This window comes from Castor canadensis, chromosome 11 (genome assembly GCF_047511655.1).
Source record: "Castor canadensis chromosome 11, mCasCan1.hap1v2, whole genome shotgun sequence".
Classification (NCBI taxonomy): Eukaryota; Metazoa; Chordata; class Mammalia; order Rodentia; family Castoridae; genus Castor; species Castor canadensis.
This window is the reverse complement of record NC_133396.1, coordinates 126,822,411-126,840,291: the sequence shown is the minus strand read 5'-3', so window position 1 is coordinate 126,840,291 and position 17,881 is coordinate 126,822,411. Positions and strand designations below refer to the sequence as shown.

The 17,881-nt window shown below is 43.9% G+C and overlaps 1 long non-coding RNA gene across 1 annotated transcript; it reads right to left on the bottom strand.

The window, feature by feature from the left end:
• Positions 1-897: 897 nt before the first annotated feature.
• LOC141414116 (uncharacterized) lies at positions 898-5,712 on the bottom strand. The gene is made up of 3 exons (XR_012439206.1): positions 5,516-5,712; positions 3,967-4,163; positions 898-1,844 (listed from the first exon to the last, which is right to left on the bottom strand). It is a non-coding gene; the product is annotated as an uncharacterized lncRNA (long non-coding RNA).
• Positions 5,713-17,881: the final 12,169 nt, after the last annotated feature.

Genomic DNA, 17,881 nt, shown 5'->3' with positions numbered 1-17,881 from the left:
GTCTGAAAGTCTTTTTATTTATTCATTTTTCCAGTGCTGAGGGTGGAACCAGGCCTTGTGCATGGTAGGCAAGCCCTCTACCATTGAGCGACATTCCCAGCCCTCTCTTCTTTTGATTTTTCCCAACCACTAAAAAATGTAAAAACCACTCCTCCCTCACAGACCATAGGAAACCAGCAGTTGCTTGGGTTCAGCCTGTGGGTGGTGGTTTTCTGTTTATCCCTCTATCAGGGTTAAATGTGTCTCAAGGTCTTTAAATAAAACACACGCTGAAGTTGATTAAAGGAACGGAGATGAGCGTGCAACAGCACCCAGGACTCATTTTAAACCAGTGCTTATTCCATATCTACTTCATACTTTCCTACAATCCACTCATCCTCACCACGTTCTCGGAATGCCAAGTGGCCACACTTTCATGTCACAGATGAGGAAAATCGAATTCAAAGAAGCCAAGCAACTTGCCTGGGGTTGCAAGGCTAATGTCTGCAGAGTGAGTTACAGACCTGCACCTGGTTTTCTAGACCTCAAGGCCAGCGTTCTGCCCACACCGTAGGCTTTTTCCCATCCCATAATCTCAGGGACAAGCATTATTTATTAGGCCTTTCTAGATGCTGGGGACACACAGAAACAGGGCAGGTGAGGTCCCTACTGTTCTTGGAGTATATATTTCAGTTAAAAATCACACAGATTCATTACTAAATAATTTCAAGTGGCTGTGAAGGAAGTTGAACACTGGGATGGATTAGAGGCTCTGCTGGGGTGGATTCAGGAAGGGCGCTCTGAGCTGATCTGAGAAGTAAGGAGGAGTCTGCCTCCAGGAATATCTGGAAAGAAAATAGTAGGAAGATGACACAGCAAACGCAAAGGTCCTGAGACAAGATGCATGAGTACCAGGAAGAGAGCAAGTCAGAGAGAGGATGCAGGAATGGGTCAGGTAAGTGGGCAGAAACCAGACTGTGTGAATTTCATTCTCATGCAACAGGAAGACATTAGAGGGGCAAGCAGAGGTGGGACAGGATGTAATTTATAGTTTTAAAAATCACTTTTCGAGTTTGGCAGGAAGAAGTATCAATATGTCACATGAAAAAATCGATTATGATGATGACGATGGCCCAAAGAGGCTTGGAACAGAACAGGAAGTATGCATGGTCACTAGAGTGCCATGGACAGCCCTTGAGGGACTGGGGAGGGCTCGTCCAAAGGGAGCTCTGTCTCCATCCCCTCCTTCTGTCTCCTCCACCCACACCTGCAAGACCAAACATCCAAAGGGTAATGGGAGAGAGATCTGGCATGGGGAGAAGGCCAGGGCATTCTGGTGTGCAGGTGCCTGTTGCTGTCATCACCATCAAAAGCTCAAAGACCAGGGGCTCCTCCCAGCTGCATGCCTGGCTCTAGCTGGGACCCAGAGGATCTTGGGAGCTGGGAGGCTGCAGAGGCAGGAAGAGTAGATGAGAATAGGGAAGAGTCGAGAGCCTGTGGGCCCCTTCACTTCCAGAGAGACACAAAGAGAGCTATTGCTGTTCAAGAGTTGCGAAGACTAGGAACAAGGAAAAGAGGACCATTCCTTCCTCTCAGGAGGCCTGGGGCTGGGTCAGTTCCATGATGGGATTGAAAGGTTAAATGTCTTTTTCAGATCAAAGGCAGTCCTGGTTGGAGGGCTGTGCAGAGCGAGGCACTTTCTGGAAGGTGTTGGAGACACCAAGGACTTTGGCTGCTTGGGGTCTGGAATCAAGAGGAAGGTGGTTGGTGGATAGTTTTTATGTGCTTGGAGGGGGCAGCTTCCTGTTCAGCATGCTCCAGTAGCCATTCCATGAGAGACACCCACCATCCATCTCAGGCTCACCCTGAAAGAAGAAAAAGCAGAGTGTGGGGGGCCCAGCCAAGTAGTAGCTGGATCCCTTGGGGTGGAGTTCCATTTGTGAATTTCTGCTCCTTGGCAGTGACACCTATACCCAGAGAGGCATCTGCATCTCAACCAGCCAGCTTGTGCTTATCCAGCCTTCCTACCACCCTCATTTCCTCCCAGTCCTTTCTGCTGCTCCATAGGCTTCCTCCAAACCAGGTACCTTTCAGAGAGCTGTACTGATCAGCCCACCCCAGTACCTCCTTACTGAAGGAGGCAGGGAGGAAAGGAGCTTTTATTCAGGGGCTGCTGGGAGTCAAGAACTTTACACGTTATCTTATCTATTCCTTCTGACTCTTTGTCTCACAACCTGAAAAACACAGCTAAAAAGTGGGAGAGGCAGGATGTATGCCCCCCAAAGCCTGGACCTCACTTCTGTTAGAGTTAATTAAGCATCCCTGTGACTTCTTCCAAGGTCATTTTCCTCCCTGCCATGCAAAATTGCCAATGGCCTTTCTTTTTCACCTGTTTATTGCAGCCTACCAATGCTTTCTTGTAATTTTTTTCCTTTTGAAGTCTCAACTGCTTCATGCTAATGATGACCATGTGTCCTTGGATCAGTCCTTTCTGCAGAGTGTGCTTCGATTTTTGGTTCATCATTTGTGGTGACTTTTATCATCTACCATCATTCTCGATTTCTCCCCGCCCCCCTACCCCACTGGACTGAAGCCATTATCCTGTCATTACCAAGGAATATTGACTGAGGGTCTACTATCAGCCCAGTACAATACTGTTGCTGGTTGAAAACCACATGACACCTTGAGGTTCACACAAAACACCTGAGCTTGGATGTACATAGCAGCCTTATTTGTTTCTAGCCTCAAACTACAAACAACCCACATATCCCTCAACAGGTGAACGAATGGTAAAACAAACTCTGCTACTCAGCCATAAAAAGGAATTACTTCTCAGCCAAGGATTACTACTCAGCAATAAAAAGGAATGAACTATTGATGCATGAAACCACTCAGATGGATCTGGAGGGAATTATCTGAGTGAAAAGCAATCTGCAGAATCACATGCTGTATGATCCCCTTTCTACAACATTTCGAAATAAAACTTTAGAAATGGAGAATAGAAGAGTGGTTGCCAGGGAGGGGAACAGCAGGGGTGTGATTATGAAAGGGCCACACAGGGGAACCTTGGAATGTGTAGCATTTCAAATCTAGATTGTAGTGGTGGGTACTCAAACATACGGGGTGATAAAATTTCATTAAACACACACACACACACACAGGTACAGGTAAGACAGGAAATCTAAGTAAGATTGGTGAATTGTATTAGTGTCAATATCCTGGCCATGATAACATATTAGAGTTTTGTAAAATGTTATCATTGGCAGCGACCCAGCAAAATGTACAAGGGATCTTTCTCTCTCCCTTCCTTTCTTTCTTTCCCTTCTTTCTTTCTCTTTTCCTCTCTCCCTCCCTCTCTCCCTTCATTCCTTTCCCTCCCTCCCTCCTCTCCCTCCTCCTCCTCCTCCCTCTTCTTCTTCCTTTCTCTCTCTCTCTCTCTTCTTAAGTCCTAAGGCTTAAACTCAGGGCCTCATGCTTTCTGGGCAAGTACTGTACCACATGAGCTATGCTTCTATCCCTCAATAAAATTTTTAATTAAATAAAAGGTGTGACCGGCCGCTGGTGGCTCACACCTGTAATCCTAGCTACTCAGGAGGCAGAAATCAGGAGGACTGTGGTTCGAAGCTAGTCCTGGGCAAATGGTTTTTAAGACTCTATCTTGAAAATACCCAACATAAAACAGGGCTGGTGGAGTGGCTCAAGTAGTAGAGTGCCTGTCTAGCAAGTGTGAAGCCCTGAGTTCAAACCCCAGTGCCTCCAAAAAAAAAAAAAAAAGGGTTTGGCTCCTAGCCCTCTTTTCTCCATGAGGTAAGGGGCCTACTCTGTCACTCCCTCACTGTCACCATGATGCTCTGCCTCACTATAGAGCAATAAGCCAGCTGACCATAGACTGGATCCTCTGAAACAGCTGAAGACACCAAGATAAAAGTAACTAAGATATTTTCAAGACTTATAGGACATCATCATCATCACCAACAGATTACCTACCAGTCACCAGACTTTGCCGAATCCTGTTCCAGACTGCCAGCAAGACACTAGAAGTCTCCAGTCATCAATCCGTTTTCCACCTAACCTCTCCTTTCTCCAAGCAGGGGTGGCAGGGCACTCCAGTGATCCCAGGACTGGGGAGACTGAGGGAGGAAAATCTCAAGGTCCAAGCCAGCCTGGGCTACATAAATGAGACCCTGTCTCAAAACAAAACAAGGCTTGAAATTTGTGTTCAGTTACAATGCTTTTTAGGGCACTAGTCTGCCATTTTCTCAGACAATTGGCTTCCCCCAAAAATCTTTTTCCTTTTTCCTCCCACTCCCTCCAAGAAAAGGTCTGGCTGGGGGTACAGCTTAGGGGTAGAGGATTTTTTTTGGGTGATGAGTTTTTACTGAGATAGGACCTTGTGAATTATTTGCCCAGGCTGGCTTTGAACCATGATCTCCTGATCTCTATCTCCTGAGTAGCTTGGATTATAGATGTGAGCCACCAGCACCTGGACCAGGGGTAGAGGATTTGACTAGCATTTGATCCCCAACATTCCAAAATAAATAAAGACTTGGGAACTGACCTGCCTTCAGGCTTACACTCTATAAAGTGTTCGGTTTCTTTCTTTCCCCTTCCTACTTCTTTTATTCAGGGAAAAGTAGTTGATACATAGCAGTTGACACATAATAAATGACTGTCCCGATTTTCCTCCAAGGACCATAAATTCAGGTTAATCTTCACTCCTCTTCCTGATTTCCCCAGTTCCTGCCTCCTCAACATTGGTATTTTAGTTTTTTCTTGGACACTTGAGAGGTGGGGGCACTTAGATCATCTGCAGTGGCCTGCACATCAGGGGTCAGAGAAAGGTGAGAGACAGAGGCCAGAGAACATCTCTCCATCAAGGTCCACATGGTGCTGGCACCCAGCTTCCACCTCAGTGTTGCAGCTAAAGACTGCTGAGTGATTGTGGGGCTTGTCTTTCCCTTGAGCACGCGCTCGTGCGCTCTCTCTTTCTCTCCCTCCCTCTCCCCCTTTCTCCTTCTCCCTCTGTCCCTCAGTCCCCCTACCCCTCTCTGTCTTCCCCTCCTTCCCTTCCTCCCTCTCTTCCTGCTTTCCTCCCTCTATCCAGTAGTGGAAAGATGCTGGTAACCCTCACATCCTGGAATCTGCTGGAATCTGCTTGGTGAGTAACCTATCTCTCTAGGGAAGCAGAAGCCCAGCTGTTTCCTGCCCCCATCACTGCTCCCCCACGTCCCCTTCACCTATGCTCCCACAGGGGTCTCTTTTCTAAAACCATCTCCCTGGGACTGTGCTGACTGAGGGAAGCCCAGGGGGGAGCAGAAGATTCTGCAGCTCTGTCCTGGGACTCCAGCCAATCTTGCCTGCTCCCCACGGTGCACCCCCTTCCCAACCTAGAAGCAGCCAGCTCCGTCCCCAGCAGCTGTACACAGCAGGGGTAGGGGACAGCCACACTCCTTACTCTCAGCACCAGCTGAGGGGCTGCTGAGAATAAAAACTTGGTTTTTTCAGGGAGCTTTTGGACACTCAGCCTGTGTCTCACCTTTGCCTTGAGTTCTCTGAAAGCATCCAGTCCTGGTCATGCCCAGTGGCAGGTTTGGAGGCTTCAGCTGGCAGAAGGAAACAGTCCCTGTTCTGGGCTGGGCTGGTCACCCCTAGAGAGGGCGGGGAAGGCACAGAGTGGAGCAGCTGCTTCCCTTCCTGCCCTTCCCATGATACCCACGAAGAGGGGCACCAGGGGCTTGGGTTTCCCAGCTCAGCTGAGAAACTATTTCCTTTCATTAAAGAAGCATGTAATTAGCCCGGGGAAAGGGGAGGACCCCAGAGAATGAACACATCCTCTGGCTACAGTGACAAGAGAGGGGCTCCAGAGAGGGGAGAAGCCCCCTTCCCCCACCCCCACACAGGAACACTCTGCTTCTCTTGGGGCTCAGAAAACAATACCCAAAGTGAAAGCCCCAGAGGCAACCTCAGGAGAGTTTCTCTCACTTTCCCTTGCCCTCCTGTCTCACCCCTCACTCTCCCGTAAGGCAAGTCATGGAAACCAGAATTCCTCCTTTTCAAGGTGGTCCATAGAAACTAGGACCCCTTCTTCCCGAACCAGTCATAGTACCTCAAAATATTATTTTAAGCATCCCCTGCCTTTCTATGTAAGAGCTGGCCAAAAAGAAATGTTCTGACCAAGGTCACAAAACTGCTATTCCAGAGGCATCCTGCCCCATGTTGCGCACGGCACCAAGAATCTGAGTAGACAGGCCTTGCTGTCCCCTCACTAAATCACACTCTTTTGTCCAGGCTCAATTCCACGTGACTGTCCTCTTTCCATCTATTCCTGGCATAAAAATGGGGAATTTTCCCTGGGTCTTTAATCTGAATGCTCCCGTGTCACATAAAGTTTTTTTTTTTTGGCAGTACTGGGGTTTGAACTCACAGCCTCAAGAGCGCTACCACTTGAGCCACTTCACCACCCCTTTTTGTGTTGGGTATTTTTCAGACAAGTTCTTGCTTTTTGTCTGGGCTGGCCTTGAACTAAGATTCTTCTGATTTCTACTTCCTTTTTTTTTTTTTTTTAATTCATTTATTCACATGTGCATACATTGTTTGGGTCATTTCCCCCCTGATCTCTGCTTCCTGAGTAGCTAGGATTATAGGTGTGAGCCACTGGCCCTCAGCTGTCACATAAAACTTTGATTAAATAAATTGTTCTTTTCTCTTGTTAACCTATCTTTTGTTATAGAAGTGTGGCTGTGACCCTTAATGATGGGTAAGGACAGGGATCAACATTTTCCTCCCCAACACTCTCTTATACACACATACATGCCATATACACAAAAGAAACTTGAGGCCTGGCAATAGTGGTGCACACCTATAATCCCAGAATTCAGGAAGCAGAGGCAGGATGATCAGGAGTTCAAGGTCAGTCTGGGCTATATAGTGAGATCCTGTCTCAAATAACATCAAGAAATAAAGAAACTCTAGGTGCCCAGAATATATGGGAACACCCTTGAGAGCAAGTTGAACTAGGTGAGCGCTGTGGTGGGGAAACAGGCAGCCAGAATGAGGAAGTGGGATCCCCAGAGTTGCTGTAGCTGCTTTCTTCCTACTTCCACTCCAGGCCTGAGTGGCCCAATGGGCTCTAGTGGTCCAGATGAAGAGCAGAGAGCTTTGTTGGGGTTTCTCTGAGCTGCATATGGGAAGCAGGGGCCAAGGGTTTGTTTCTTCAGATAAATCAGCTTTATTCCTTGGCTTAGATAAGACCCATGGAACAAAAAGCTTAAAACCAATTCACTGGGGGAAAAAAATTGTAGGGAACAATTAGATCAGGAGATCTCAACTGGAGCCTATTTTGTCCCCTGGGAGATGGTTGGCAATGTTTGGGAACATTTAGATTATCACCATGGGGGGCTATTAGCATCTAGGGTAGCGACTAGGGACACTGCTAAGCCTCCCACAGGACAGCCCCTCTCCCAGCAAAGAATCTTCTGATCCAATGAGTCAAGTAGTGCAAGGGGAAGACATTCTGATTTAGATAAACCAAAATTTCTTGGACACTTTGGGTTCCAGATTTCCCCTTTCTCCCCCATTCCAAAGCAGGAGAAACCACTACCATACTGCCCACTTATATCAGTTTCTGACTGGGTCATATTTTCTTCTTCTTCTTCTTTTTTTTTTTTTAATGGTACTGAGGTTTGAACTCAGGGCCTACACCTTGAGCCACTCCACCAGCCCTTTTTTGTAATGGGTTTCTTTCGAGATAGGGTATTGCAAACTATTTGCCTGGGGCTGGCTTCATATTGTGATCGTCCTGATCTCTGCCTCTTGAGTAGCTAGGATTACAGGTGTGAGCCACTGGTACCTGGCAAATTTTCTTCTCTTAAAAAAAATAAAGCACAATTCCCCTCTAACAAGACATTTGTCTTCAAACTAACTGGCATGTCATCTCTCATCCCCTTCTATAGTGATACATTGAAAAAGGAGCAACAGAGCCAAATAATAAAGCAAAATATCCTGGAGGTAAAGAGCACAGCCCAGTGACATGGTCCCCACTGCTTGTCCTGAGAGTCTGCGCTGGTGAATAGTGAGCTGAGTGAGACAGGCAGCCAGCTAGATGGGTGGGTCTGCAGGCTAGCATGGTGCAGAGCCCTGCCTTAGACCTCAGCATCCATGGCTGCCTTTGGGATGGTGGGCCTAGGACCGCCTCCAGCCAGGAGCAGCAACTTGAGTTCTAGGGTCCTTTTGTCCCTGCTTCATGCCTTTAGTTACTGTCAGCTCTCCCAAATTCTGAGATCCTAAGTGCTGTACTGACTGGGCAACCAGAGCCCATCCACCTGAATGTCATTCACACCCTGGGAAGCCTCTACAGGGAGCAGAGGGCAACTAAAATGGGTCAGATGGGACTCTCCAAGTGTGGCCCTCTATCTTCTTTCCAAGGCTCAGATTCAGGTGACCTTCCAGAAGAGCAATGGACAAGAGAGTTTTTGGGATTATCCCACTCCTGCCTACCTTGCCTTTCACTGCAGTACCTGAGAGGAAGGGCCAGGTGGGAACTCACTTTGAGGCAGGATAGATCAGGGAAATTTAGGCATGGGAAATAGCAGCTAGGAATTTACAAATAGGCATTGTACTAATTAATAGCTTGTTTAAAAACATATACATATACATACATATACATATACATGTACATATACATATACATACTGCTTTCTTTGCTTAAAGCCTTATCCTCTCCCGACAACAAGCTATAATAGTAGGAAAAAAAAGGAGAAAGAGCAGCTTTCTTCCTCTGACCTTGCCCACTTGCCCAAAAATAAGTAAGTGTACTCTGGGAACTGAGCAAAGATATCTTAAAAAAAAAAAAAAAAAAAACAACTATCCTGAGAAAAGACACTTGGGAAAGTGACTCTGGCCACAAAAAGTGTCTACAAAGGAAAATACATATCACAAGAGTGGACATCTGTCTTAAAGGGAGCATCTGGCAGGACCCATCCTTTTCTTAAGGGGATGTTCAGATGTCTACGTCATAGCAACCCAAATTTAATGAGCAGACCAACCTTCAAATCTTTGGGCCCAATTGACAAAACAGTGTAATGACAAAAGTAATTAAAAATACCAGGTATCAAAACAAAGAGGAGCATTTTTCCTAAGGTAAATTTGAGCCAAACCCCAACCTGATTTTTCACTATAATTATACTCAGTACACTTGTTATCAGATGTACTATGCTTCTATGTTTCCTTTGCTTTATGAATAAACTTTCTTGGTCTCTACCTTGATGCATCCTAAAATTCTTTCTTGTGACAACATCATGAACTCAGTACCCAAGGGCCAAATGGAGACCTCCTCCTTTTTGGAGACCTCCTCCCTGAATGGTCACTGGTTTTGGTAACACTACCAGTCCTGACCCATCCCACCTTTCACCCTCATTATCGTGCTTGCTTCCAGGCAGGGTCCCATTAGTACCTAGTCCCTGTGGTTCCCATCCTTCAGCCATATACATACCACCTAACCAGGGAGAGCTGACCAACCAATAGAATATTGGGAGGCAGGCCTGGTCCTTCCAGAATGGTAGGCCATTCCCACAGAGACCCCTGACTGGCTCCCTCCACAGGTATCAAAATGTACATAAGAAGCACCTTGTTTCCCAGATAGTTTGCAGAAGAAGTGTAGCTAGATTGTGCCTGAAGTAAAGCACAAAAGAAACAGAGGAAGGCAGTCAGGAGTGAGCACTGAGACATGCTGGCTGTTGTGATTCCTTCCCTTCCTATTTACTTGGATTGCACCACCATCCCCCTCCTGAGAGAAAACAATGAGAAAGATAATGTCCCTGCACAAGAATGAACAGAACTGTGGCTCAGTGATGGCTCCTTGCTTCTGCTTTGGGAACATAAGTAAGCTCTCCTCCCGCAGAGGAAATCATTACCGCCAGGACTTTGGCTAGATGGCTTCACTGTGATCTTCACAACAACCCCAAAAAGTAGCTGTCACTGACAGAGTTTACAGTTTCAGAAACTGTCACTCAGGGAGGGCTTAGGCCTTGACAAAGTCCTAGTTGGTTAGTAAAAATCAGAACTCAAACCTATGTCTCTGTTTCTGTACGGTTTTTCAAATTGTATCATCTATTTTTGGTCAATTTGCTGCTCCTTAAGGCTTCTGCTAGAAGCTGGATATTCTGGGAAGGAAGTGAGGGAACCAAAATGCAATTGACCAGTGTCAACTTTATTAGTTTTTGTGGTGTTGGGGTTCAAACTCAGGGCCTGTACACTGGTAGCCACGAGCTCTACCTTTTGAGCCATGCTCCCAGCCCTTTTTTGCTTTATTTTTCAGGTAGGGTCTTAAATTTTTTTCCCAAGCTGGTCTTGGACTGTATTCCTCCTACCTAAAGCGTCCCTCTTAGCTGGGTTCACAGGTGTGTACCACCATGCCCACCTTATTAAGATGGGGTCTCACTAACTTTTTGCCCAAACTGGCCTTGAGCCATGATCCTCTTGATTTCTACCTCCCAAATTGCTGGGATTCCAGGCATTGAGCCACGGCCTGGGCCTCAATGTTGACTGTAGTCAATAAATGTTGCTGAGTATTGTGGTTATCAGGTTATGTGACCCAGGCCATAGTGTTTAACCATCTCCAGACCTCAGTTTCTTCCTGTGTAAATTGGGGAGAGTTGTGCCACAAGGTACCTTGTAGGACTGGGGTGTGGATTCAATAATAGAAGGCATGGTAAGTGCTCAAAACAATGCCTTGTATCTAATAAGCTCTCAATAAATGGGAGTTACTGTTATTATTGAGTGTAGGAAGAAGTTAGCAGTCAAAATGAGATTAAAGGTTATCAAAAATGATTTTAAAGATGTTACTATGTGCATGCTCTGTGCTCCTCTCTTGAAACGAACATCTGCGGTTTTTGAAAGACATTTATCTAGTCTTTCCAGAAAGAGAGTGAAAAAAAATTTTTTAAAGCCCAAATCAGAGTCTGAATCTGTACCAAGTCCAATAGCAGGCAGAATTCTTAAGTCATAGTTAAAGTAGAAATGCCAGAGGAGATCATGTGACAGGGGGATCATGGAAGAGAAAAGGCTCAGTTCTGTCTCTGGGGATTCCAACAGAGGGATGAAGCAAAAAGGAGTGAAGAAATTCTTTCTAGAAGTGGCAAGTGAGGATGCAGCTCTAGGATTTAGTTGGTGCTGTTAAACCACACCACCAGTTAGTGGTCCATGACTGGTCTGTCTCAGTAACATTACTCAGGCCAAGCTGCCTTCTCCAATAAAGATAAGGACTTGGTTTACACATCCTTTGGCATGACTTAATTAGCAGCGGTTGTCAAACTTCAGTGTGTCAGAATCAGCTGGAGAATAGCCCTGGGTTTAACCCCTTGCTGCTCAATCCTATTCCCAGTTTCTGATGTAATGGATCTGGGCCCAAGATTATACATTTAAGTAAGTTTCCAGCTGAGGATGCATGGTCCAGGGACCGTATTTTGAAAACCATGGATTTAAAGCACTTTTCTATGGCGAGCCAAAGAATTTCAAATTGTAGAAACTTTATTTAATACCTTGCTTTCCAATCACAGCTGCATTTAGTTGTTAGCTGCTCTATCTCATTGATTAGAACAAGAAGAGTGTATTGTCAATTAATAATTCTATCTGGAATTACACTGAGTTCAAACCCCAGTAACCACCTCCCTCCAAATAAAAAACTCAAAACCCAAAACAAAGAAATCTCTTTTGAAAGTCTGATTGACACAAACTGGGGCTTGGCCTTTCAAGTGGGTGGAGAGAGGGAGCTTCAAATGCAGGACTCCCATTTCTCACTCCTCTCCACCAGCACTGGATCTTTCAAGAATCTGTGCTGCTGGACACCAGTGGCTCACACCTGTAATCACAGCTATTTGGAAGGCAAAGATCAGGAGGACTGCGGTTTGAGGATAGCCTGGGCAAATTGTTCTCAAGACCCTATCTCAAAAAATACCCAACACAAAAAAGGGCTGGTGGAGTGGCTCAAGTGGCAGACCAACTGCCTAGCAAGCTTGAAGCCCTGAGTTCAAATTCTAGTACATCCAAAACAAAACATGTCTGTGTTGCTTCTATCTCTGACCAAGCCAGTGTTTAATGCTACAAGGACTTTAGAAAAGCTAAGCCTGGGAGAAGAATGCTATCCTAGTTTTCAGCTGCTTTTTTAAGTACCATACTCTTAAGAGGAACAAAAATCCAGTTCTCACGACCTTAAATGCTGACACTTGTCCAAAATGTCTAATGAGGGGAAGCATGTGTCATGTGCATTAACAGAACTCAGTGATAGTAATTGAGTTGAGAAAAATGAAAATTTTACTAATGCCAAAAACAGTTCCATCTCCTTCAGCAAGATAACATTGTCTGAGGAACTTCAACTTGTGAAGCTATCATATCTCTCCAAAAAGCACAAATGATGTCCTTAGCAATCTGATGGAAGAGTGTATTATAACAGGCGCCTGACCAAATGTTACTATTTATAGTCTGATTATTACTCAACTTACTGAAGTCAAACTCTTCACTAGCTGTTGAAATTAGGTCCTACTCCCCAAGATTGAAGATAATTTGTGAAGGAGGGAGACGTACATCTTGTAGCTTGTCCCTGGGGGTCAGTTGCCAAAATGCTATTAGTCTAGAAAAGGAATTCATGATAGCTACCCTCCTGCCCTTACACACACAAAGTACTCTAGTAGGCTTTAGTGTTGTGAAGACATGGGACATCACATTTCATCAGTTATCTATTTTTTTGTGTGTGGTACTGGGGCTTGAACTCAGGGCCTACACCTTGAGTCACTCTGCCAGCTCTTTTTTGTAAAAGGTTTTTTCAAGATACGGTCTCACGGAACTGTTTGCCTGGGCTGGCTTCGAACCGCGATCCTCCTGATCTCTGTGTCCTGAGTAGCTAGGATTACGGGTGTGAACCACCGGCGCTTGGTACATTTTATCAGTTAAATGGTTCAGTTGAGCCCTGGGTTCTATTCCACTAAATAGTTCTGTGGCTTCCTTTCTGGTTTTAAATTTGAAAGACCAAAGATACAAACATAATGATTTCATATTCCAAAAATGTGATACTGACAAGTTTTACCTTTTTTTTTTTTTTTTTCATTGTGTAGTGCTGGGGGTTGGACCCAGGACCTCATACATGCTAGGCAAGCGCTCTACCACTAAGCTACACACCCCCAGCCTCTAATGTTGGACCAAATGAATGTTCTCTGACTTGAAATATGTCCCCTCTCTAGGAATACAGTTTGAAACCATTTGATAAAATTCTTTTTTCCTATGAGAAGCTGAAAAAAACCAAACTCTATACAAACAGTTCTGTGACTCACACTAGGGGTAAAAACCCACTGTCCTACTAGGTGACTTGGGAGTTAAGCCACTCCTCCCCTCTAAAACCCCCCTAGCAGTAGGATTGTTAAAGATTACCTTGTTGCAAGTGCTTTTACTAATAAATAACTCATTTGCACTTCAGAGACAAAGCTAAAGGATTTCTATAGAATGAGGTTTTGCCTGCTGCTCACCTTGCAGCTGTTATTTGAAGCTAGTGGGTCTACAATGCTAACAGCAGCTTGTGTGCATAGACAGCCTGTTTTCCAGGTGCTGGATGCACACAGCCTCACTCACTCTCACAAGATCCCTTTGAAGCAAGAGAAGCCATCCCTTATTATCCTCCTTATGGGGTAAGGGGTGGATTTGTAGGTGATTTGCCCAAGATCACCCTGTAAATTAATCTACTGACTTTATCCAAATCAGCCACAAAGCTTTTCCAAAGGATGTCACCTGGTGAGGTAAAGTGACTGGGGGTTAAGTAAAACAAATAATTGCTCATACTACATAAGCATTGTGTGTGAGTCTCAACTTTGCTGGATGAATACAGTTCATGTATGTTCCCTAGAATAATCCAGTTTTATGTATCTCATGCTTTAGTTTAACTCCTAAAACTTTCCCAGACATGGCAATATTCTGAAATATAAATCGTTATCTTAGACTGTCTTTCTTACCATGGAATATGACAAACTCTTCATTATTGAACAGCTCCCAATTTTAGGGATGGAATATAGTCACCTTATTTTCTTTGTCAGTAAGTATTGCTAGTCAATTTCAAGGTGACTTGTAGAGGGACAGGTGCACTAGGAACTCCCATTTCCACTGTCTAGCATTGTTAGTTCTCCACCTAGACATAAGTCTCCCAGGGAGGGCACCTACTTCTCAGTGGCTGCTCAGTGGTGTTGACATCTAGAGAAGATTGAGTAGCCCAGGATCCAAATAGTCAGTCTTATTGCTTCACAAGAGTGTGTGGGAAGAGAATGAGGGAAAGCAGGGCAAGAGAAGGAATGACTTGCTTTGCTGATGGCCTAAGACTGACCCATTGTGCAAGGTTTAGGACAATACCCACACTCACAAACTAGATACTGTCTACACCCTGTGTACCTGAAGTGAGACCAGCATTCACTACACTAGACCTTTGGAATCTAAGCCCTGCATTGTTTCAGGTTTACCAAGAAATGCTATTTATCTTGTACTCAGGCCGACTATGTGACTCTCTACAGGACAGCTGGTTCCCCATCCACCTTAGTGTGACCTGGTTCATGTACAAACAATGTATTTGCCTCAAAAAACACTAGCCCCATGGAAACCAGCTGTTCATTCACAAAAAACAAGAGAAAGAAGAGAATCAGTGGCAAATTAGGTCAGAGGCAGGAGAAAAAGACAAAACAGGGAGCCTGGAGTTTATAATTGAGATGTGGCATGTATTAGGTATGAAGTTAGGGTACAGAGCTACAGATTATGTTCCAAGATCTAAACAGAATGTCAACTGACTCTTTATGGAGTCCTAGGACATTTAGTGTCTTATAAAAAAGCTTTGTTATATCATTATTCTTAACTACTTTAGAAGTAAAACCACATTTTTCTGTGCTTAGTATGTTAGGTTGAATAAGCAAAATACACAGAACTAATTTATAGCCAGAAACTAAGGATCCAGTATATGTCGCTGTCGTTAAACATCTTTTTTTTTTGTGGCACTGGGTTTGAACACAGGGCCTCACGCTTGCTAGGCAGGCACTCTACCACTTGAGCCACTCTGCCTTCTCTACCTTCCTTTTTACACATCTTTTAGTAAAGACCAGTTTCAATTATATCACTATACACATTCAGCTGATTGTGGATGAGAATCACTTCTTACCACATATGCAATCAGCTAGGGCTACCAAACTGGTAGTTATTTTTCTCTAAAATTTGTCATTTTTCTTGGATCAAAGACTTTCCACCTCCTTCAAAGCTTGATTTAACTAACCAACCCTAATCTCTTATAGTCAGGAGAGTCCATATAGATTAATAGCTAAACATTACCATTAATAGCTACCAAGTTAAGCAAAGAAGTATATATACTCTTCCTTGCTCTGCCTGGTCAACTTCTTTTTCTTTTTTTGCTACTGCTGGGGTTTGAACTCAGGACCTTATACTTGCTAGGCAGGTACTCTACCACTTGAAATAGGCCTCCAGTTCCTTATAGTTATATTTCTAAGTAATTCACTTCTGGGTGCCAGCTTAGAGCTAAATCAAGGCAAACAATCCAACATTTTGTTATAATTTTTTTCCATTATTATTTTTTTGGCAGTACTGGGGTTTGAACTCAGGGCCTCTTGTTATATTTTAAAGTAATTATTTGCTTTACTAGGATGGAAACTCTTGGCTGCACTCTCTTGTTCACTGACTCCAGAATTAACACAACATTTATTTTACAATATTTGTCTGACTTCACTATTGAAACAAGGAACACCTCTGAGTAATACTGATTTCTCCTGGTGGTGACCCAGCCAAAGCATGTCAAAATGGATTAAAATAATGTAAGGAAAAGAGGAACATGTCTTCAAGATCAAGGAGCACTGGGTACCTGTGGCTTATGCCTATAATCCTAGCTACTCAATCCTAAATCAGGAGATCACGGTTTGAAGCCAGCCTGGGCAAATTGTTCTGCGAGACCCTATCTCAAAAACCCTTCACAAAAATAGAGCTGGTGGAGTGGCTTTATGTGAAGGTCATGAGTTCAAGCCCCAGTAAGGAAAAAAAAAAAAAAGATCAAGGAACAAACTACCACATCAACTTGAAAACAAGTAGCAGTATTTGTTGTATACTTACCAGTACTTCTTGTGCAAGAAACAAGGCTTTAGAGCCTGGCGGCCAGTTTCAAAAGGCAACTGTTTCAAAACAGGGCCAAGAGTCCACAGCTGCATTCTGAAATCTCAACATACCTTTCCTTTGGGCATGCCGTCTACACAGGTTTGGGAGTCATAAGATGGACACCACTTAAGAGAACATATGTTCATTAATCAAAAGATCCTATTTCCCATTGAAAACCCAGATTTCTGCCTGCTGCATGTATTAGGACAAATGGGTCAAAAAGCTCTATGACCCATGTAGGTGGCAGGGTGCCCTGATACAGAGGATGCCCAGTGTGGTATCTAAAAATGAGATGGGGAAGGCAATCGTGCTGCTAACTATGCAGAGGACCAATACTGCCCTCTCCTGGCAGAAGACAACTACTATGGAGTCAAGATGACTTTTCTTCAGTCACTATCTTGAGCCATGATCAAGAAAATAAAAGCATCAAATAACATAAGACTTTGTGTCTAGGGGTCACAGGGATTTTCACGTAAAAGTACTAATGATAAATCTTCACACCTCATTGAAAAGAGGTTTTAAGTTTTACCTATGCCCTTTTCATTTTTTCAGGGCAGAACTCAAACCCAGGGCCTTGTGTATGGCTTGGCAAGAGCTCTACCATTGAGTCACGTTCCCAGTTCATTTAAGTCTTCACTGTAACTCACTGGACTGCTTTAAGTATTGTTACTTGGAGATACCAAAGAATACCAAAATGCTACTAACAGCTGTGACAACTTCAAACAGACCTACTTCAAATCCTTGCACTACACACTGGCCCACTCAAGCAATCCAATCTTTTCCCTTATGTTCTGTAAAAACTGGAGAAACAACAAACATGTTGCTAATATCAAATGTAAAAACTGAATGACAGCATGTAAGTAAAAACTCCATAAAGCAGAAAGGGCTTGCTATTATTAATTTCTAAAGGTCACGGTCATGGACAGGCACCAACATGCTGCAAATGTGTGGATCTCTATGCATGTGCTTATCCATGATGTTTTCAGGACTGTACAAAAATGTAAAATTTGGTATGTCAACCATAAAACATCCACAGATTGAGGAAAGGTGGATGGTTAACATTCTTTTGAAGTCAGCTTTCACCTGGGACAAGCAAAAGACCTATTAAGCAATATAAAATTAGCTATAAAATTGTCACAGATAATATGCAGAGCATTTAATTTCAAGGCTAAGGTGAATTTGCATGTCAATCACAGTGTTTGGCTGACAAGGGAAAAGTTTGGAGAGCAAAGAGTACAGTATTAGCCCAGTTCTAAAGAGAGATCATGTACTATATTGTTCACTCAAGTAACATTTAAATTATAAGATGGTTTAATGTAGTTCCAGTGGTATTTGAAATTGAATGCAAATGTGTTTTGTGAACATAGAAAGCATTCTATTATCATATAGCATTGTTGAAATATCTTTGCCCTCCACTTTCTAACTTTAGACATGAACACAAGGAAAAACGCTAATTAGGTATCCTCACACACCCAGTCCAGTCCTCCCCTACTCCATCAAACTAGTGAACCTACTGCTTCTTGATTCCATGCACTTAAGTACTGACTTCTGAGGTAAGATGTAATTTCCTTTCCTAACAACAGGGGCTAACATTTCTAAGTTATTTGGGAAACAAGTTTTCTCCCAAAGTTGAGCTAGACTGAGAACTGAGGGACCAAGGTTAATCATTTGAATAGGTCAGAGTATTTGCTTTCAAGTATTACAAGAAGTACACAGAGCACACATC